General features: G+C 39.1%; 1 pseudogene; it reads left to right on the top strand.

Annotated features, from left to right (window-relative positions):
- Nucleotides 1-1,151: 1,151 nt before the first annotated feature.
- LOC101442555 (tetratricopeptide repeat protein 19, mitochondrial pseudogene) lies at nt 1,152-6,223 on the top strand (annotated as a pseudogene).
- Nucleotides 6,224-6,438: the final 215 nt, after the last annotated feature.

Here is a 6,438-nt window from a genome sequence, read left to right as displayed (position 1 = left end):
TATTTCTTTCCTTTGCTATGGTCTTAATATTTTTCGAGTGGGGGTACATGGACAACTACAAGGATATAGAATAACTGGAACCATGTGTCAAAGAGAAACCTTAGCACAAAACGAAATAAAGCCCTGGAGTAAAAAGAGAAGTGAAACATCTGAATGAGCCCATGAAGATAAACAGGTGGCTAGACACCAGCAAAGCATTACAAGTCATACTAAAAATCAGGAAATATGCACCAGTCTAATGAACAAACTAAAAAACAGAAGGAGATGCAGAACTTGAAACAACTAATCAAGGATGTCCAAATATCATGAATCAACATAATGAAGTGAAGGAAGAGATAAAGGATATTAAGAAGACCCTGGGGGAACATATATAAGAGATTGTAAACTCTGAACCTGTGGTTGGTGCTAGGGTTGGTGTATACTCAGGAGACTTGAATCTCTGGACTGTCCGTGTGCCAGCTGGGCCCTGAGCCTCAGCAGAGTTGCAATTCCTACCCTCTGTTTTGTTGGACTTACACAGGTCAGCTAACAGGGAGGTGAAGATGGTCAATTACCACACCAGGGAACCGAGAGAGCCTACAACTGCAAGCAGGAGAATTGTATTCATAGCAATGTGGAATCTAAGCCCCCTCTTGATATAGAGGTGAAGAGGACATCATCCCAGGGCCCATTGAATGGAGGAATAAAATATGGATTAGAGTGGACTTACTGATATTCTACTATAAAACTTTTGTGACTACTAATAGAAGAAATTGTATCATTGATAGGAAGAAAGTGGCCACAGGAGTTGCTGAAGGCAGGGAGAGGGAAGAAGAGATGTGATATGGGAGCATTTTTGGGACTTGGAACTGTCCTGAATGATATTGCAGGGACAGATGCAGGACATTATATATCCTGCCATAACCCACTGAATGGACTGGGGGAAAATGTGAACTACAGGGTAAACTATTATCCACGTGGTACAGCAGTGCTCCAAAATGTGTTGGCAGAGTGCGATAAATGTGCCACAATGGTAGGGAAGGTTGTTGGTGTGGGAGGAGTGGGGTGGTGGGATGGGGGGTGTACGGGAACCTCTTATATTTTTTATAATGTAACCTTTTTTGTGATGTATGTATCTTCAAAAAATACAATTTACAAAAATGATGGGGGGGTGGGAGGTTGGTTATATGGGAACCTCTTATTTTTTTTTAATGTAACATTCTTTGTGATCTATTAACTTTAGTAAAAAATGTGTTATTAAAAAAAGAAATCATAAACATATATAAAAATATAACAGATATGATGATGAATGGCACTATGCAATAAATTAAAAATACACTGTAAGCTGGTCTGCGGGAGCATGCACCTGCTGCTGGGCGGGAGCCTGGGTCCTGCCTCCTGCGGGCTGCTGGGCAGCCCCGGTGCCCCAAGGAGGCCCGTGGCTTGCGGTGGAGACACTGGTGTCCTGAGTTGCGCCCCACGACCTGGGCCTGCTGCCGTTGCTGGCAGCTCTCTCCTGGTTCTCGAGGACCGCTGCGGCAGAGGAGGAAAGGAAGGAGCAGCAGCAGGGAGCAGGCAGGGCCGCCACCCAGGATGCAGGCGAAACAGTTGCGAGCTCATCCACTTGCTGAAGCGATCCCTGCTGAGAATCCTGGAAGATGAGCCTGTGGAAGCTGAGCGGATCTTGCTTGACGCTCTTCGCCTTGCCTATCAGAGCAATAACAAGGCGGCCTACACTTAAGATTTGATGGCCAGTTTAGCATTTATGCAGGGTCAGCTTGAAAATGCGGGAAAACTTTTTAAAGCAACAACAAGTTACCAGCTCAGAGGGCGCATGAAGCAAGAGTACAATGCGATCATTGAAATCTCCCTAAAGCTGGCCCATATCTATGCTGCTCAGTATAGACAGGAATTTGCTCTTGCTGGCTATGAATTCTGCATTTCAACTCTAGAGGAAAAAATCTAAAGAGAAAAGGAATTAGCAGAAGACATTATGTCAGGGGAAAAGAAAAGCTAATACCCACCTCCTCCTTGGCAAGTGCTTAGACACCTATGCTAGCTACCTTCTATTCTCCAAGCAGCCATCACAGGCCCGAAAGATGTATGAAAAAGCTTTACAAATTTCTGAAGAAATACAAGGAGAAAGACACCCACAGACCATCATGTTGATGAGTGACCTGGCCACAACTCTGGATGCTGAGGGCCACTTAGATGAGTTCCACATTTATGTGCAAAGGGCATTGGATCTGGCACAACAGATTAAACACCCCAAACTACACATGATGCTCAGCAATCTAGCTGCAATTTTGATGCACAGAGAAAGATACGCACAAGCAAGAGAGATCTTCCAGGAAGCACTGAAGCAGGCAGAACTGAAAAGAGATGAGGTTTCTGTATAACACATCAAGAGTTGGCTGAGCTGTCAAGAAAAAGTAGACCTGTGACTTAATTTTATTAAGCTCTAAATGCATTGTTATTTTAAGGAGAATAATTTCTAGCAACCCAGAGGAACAGCTCTTATGCCATTCTCAGTGACACCCAAACCAATTTTTCAGCTTATCCTTGGTGAAGGACAAGTTGTGTGTACTCTACCACTTTTTTTTTTAAAGGAAAAACAACTTTTACCCTCTGCCCTCCGACTGATTTTGACCTTCGATGATGGATGTGAAGTGATGCTTTCAATTGTAACATATGTTAGTGCAGTCTGTGCTGGTCTAGGTGTAAGTAGACTCAGACAGGCCAGTCTTCCTCTGGGGGCTGGTGGGGGGCAGGGGGCGATAGTCCAGCCTGACATCCTCCCATACAATTTTGGTCCATTGATTTGTTACCATCTCTTCTCTCACTTTATCACTATCTGGCAGACCAGAGCTACCTGTTTCATGGCAAAGGGGGATCATGGTGAGTTATTTTTCTGATATTTACTTATTTCATTCATGAACCCCAGTGTGGGATTTTATTGCCTAAAGGAAAAAAAAAAGTGATATCTTTAGTTTGCCTCCAGCATGAAGTTTTAAAGTGAAATTAGGCCCTAGAAAGTATAACACCATATGGTTATTTTAAAAAGTGAATAGTATGTTTTTTGTATATATCTGGTTTTAAACAACTATTTTAAAAGGGACGAAAAGTAAAGATTTAATCTCTTACTTTTCAGTGCTATCTGAGCTCTGTACTTCCTCTGTTGTCTAGGCCACACAGCAGGTTCACCTGGGAGCCCTTTAAAGATACACATCCCCAGACCTTCTGACTTGGGGCAGGCCTTACAAGAATAGTATTTAAAGCCACTCCAATAATTCAGATATGTACTAGTGTAGTGGAGGAACCACTGGCCTGGATCCTGGCCAGAATGTCTTGATTTGCGGTCTTAATATCCTCATTGGTAAAGGGGAGAATGATTGACCATGGGAGAAGGTATTTGGTTGTATGACTCTAAATGAATAGCCAGGTGTTGAAATAGCTTTATCACGCTGCCTCAGAATATATAAATGTAATGTATATTCTCACCTCAGCAGTCTTGCAAATAGTCATTTGTGTCAGGGAAAGAGAGTTCTTCCAGGTATCACTGAGGAGCACTGCTATGGCTACAGTGGGAGTAGGGGTGAGAAACTGATATTTTTGCTTCCTTTGTACATACTAGAAGAATCCTTTCATAATAAACTAGAGACTGTACAAAAAAATACATTGTAAGCACATAATAGCATATTTGAACATGCAGAGGGAAGAATTAGTACATCTGAAATCACACAGATAGTAGAACAGATAAATAAAAAGAAAAAAAATTCAGCAAGGAATCAGGGACTGGAATGACAACATGAAACACACAAATATAGATATTATAGGCATCCTAGAGGAAGAAGAAAAGGAAAAGGGGGCAGGAGTGCTGGAGGAAATAATGGCTGCAAATTTCTGAACTCTTGAGGGACATGGATGTACATGTCCAAGAAATGCAGCACACTTATTCTAAAAGGCCTAACCTGAGACATATACTTATCAAATTGTCAAATGACCAAGACAAAGAAGGAATATTGAAAGGAGCAAGAGAAAAGAAAACCATCACATAAAAGGGAAGCTTGATATGATTAAGCACTGATTTCTCATCTGAGACCATGGAGGTAAGAAGGCAGTAGTATGGCATAGCTAAGATGCTAAAGGAAAAAAACCTGCCAGCCAAAATTCTGTATCCAGCAAAGCTGGCATTTTAAAATGAGAGAGAGTTTAAAATATTCATAGAAAAACAAAAATTAAGAGAGTTAGCCAACAAGAAACACTAAGGGAATTCTGCAGGTTGAAAGGAAAAATCAGGAGAAAGAGGGTTGGAAGAGAGTGTAGAAAAAAAATTACTAGTAAAAATAACTAAAAAGAGAAATAAAACCTAACTACAATATATATAAGCCTAAAGAAAAAATAGCTAAATTGTGTACTGCCTTTACAGAAATAACATCCAAAAGACATGGATTGGCAGGACAGATAAAGAAATATGACCCATCTGCATGCTGACTATAAGAAACTCACCTTAGACCCAGGGAAGCAAGGAGGTTACAGATGAAAGGTAAGAAAATTATTTTACAGGCAAACAGTAACCATAAAAGGTGGGAGTAGCTATACTAATATCAGACAAAATAGATTTTAAATGCAACACTATTGTAAGACGCAAAGAATGACACTGTATATTAACAAAAGGAGTAATCTATCAGGAAGAAAGAACAATCATAAACATTTATGCACCAAACCAGGGTCTCCCAATTTACATGGGGCAAACATTGGAAAAACTAAGAGGAAAATAGATGGCTCTAAAAGCATAATGGGGGGACTTTAATATACCAATATCACCATTAGAACATCTTGACAGAAATTTAATAAAGAAACAGAGGCCTAGAATAATACATTAGAAGATCTAGAACCTAATAGATATATACAGAACATTACACCCAAATACAGCAGGATATAAATCCTTCCCAAGTGCACATGGATCATTCCCCAGGATAGACCACATGCTAGGCCACAGAACAAATCTCAGTGAATTTAGAAAGATTGAAATTACAAAATAATTTCTCTGACCACAACAAAATGAAGATGGAAATTAATAAGGAGCAGAGAATCAGAATAGGCACAAAGATATGGAAGTTAACACAATCTTAGACAACCAGTAGAGTCAAGGAGGAAAATGCCAAAGAAATCAATAACTACCTTGAAATGAATGAAAATGAGAACACAATATATCAAAACCTATGAGATGCAGCAAAAGCAGTGCTGAGAGTGAAATTTATAGCCTTAAATGCTTAAAGAAGAAGAGCTAAAATAAAAAACCTAGCTTCACACCTAGAGGAACTAGAAAAAGAACAACAGACTAATCCCAAAGCAAGTAGAAAGAAGGAAAGAACAAAGATTAAAGCAGAACTAAATGAAACTGAGAATTTTAAAAACACTAGAAAATGTAACAAAACCAAAAGCTGGTTCTTTGAAAAGATTAATAATATCAACAAACCCTTAGCTATACTAACAAAGAAGAAAGAAGATGTAAATACATAAGAAATAAGGAAGGGAATATCACCACTGAACCCACAGAAATAAAGAATATCATAAGAGGATACTTTGAAAAATGGTATGCCAACAAGATGGATAACTTAGATGAAAAGGACAAATTCCTAGAAACATACAAGCAACACACATCGAGAAAGAAGAAATAGAAGAATTCAACAGACCAATCACAAATAATTAAGTTGAATTAGTCATCAAAAATCTCCCAACGAAGAAAAGCCCAGGACCAGATTGCATCACAGGAGAATTCTACCAAACATTCTGGAAAGAACTAACACCGATCCTGCTTAAACTCTTCCAAAAAATAGAGGTGGAGGGAACATTACCTAACTCACTCTATGATGCCAACATCACCCTAATTCCAAAGTCACATAAAGATGCCACAAGAAACTACAGATCAATCTCTCTAATGAACTTAAATGCTAAAATCCTCAACAAAATGCTTGTTAATTGTATTCAACAAGACACCAAATGAACTATGCACAATGATCAAGTGGGTTTCATCCCTGGTATGCTAGGATGGTTCAACAACAACAATAAAATCAATGTACATTAACAGACTGAAAAAAGAAATCACAGGATCATCTCTATTAATGCAGAAAGAGCATTTGACAAAACACAGCATCCTTTCTTGATCAAAACACTTCAAAAGTAAAAATAGAAGGAAACATCCTGAATATTATAAAGGGTATATATAAAAAACCCACCGCTAACATCATATTCAGTGGTGAAATGCTAAAGGATCTGAAGTAAGAGAAGGATGTCCACTCTCATAATTCTTTTTTAACATTGTATTAGAAGTACTTGCTTGAATACTTAGGCAAGCAAAGAAAGCAAAAAGCTTCCAAATTGGAATGGAAGAAGTAAAACTTTCATTATTTGCAGATGACATGATCCTATATGTAGAAAATCCTGACAATTCTA

The sequence above is a fragment of the Dasypus novemcinctus genome, chromosome 8 (genome assembly GCF_030445035.2).
Source record: "Dasypus novemcinctus isolate mDasNov1 chromosome 8, mDasNov1.1.hap2, whole genome shotgun sequence".
Taxonomy (NCBI): Eukaryota; Metazoa; Chordata; class Mammalia; order Cingulata; family Dasypodidae; genus Dasypus; species Dasypus novemcinctus.
Note: the sequence above shows the minus strand (reverse complement) of the source record. Positions and strands in the feature narration are given on the sequence as shown.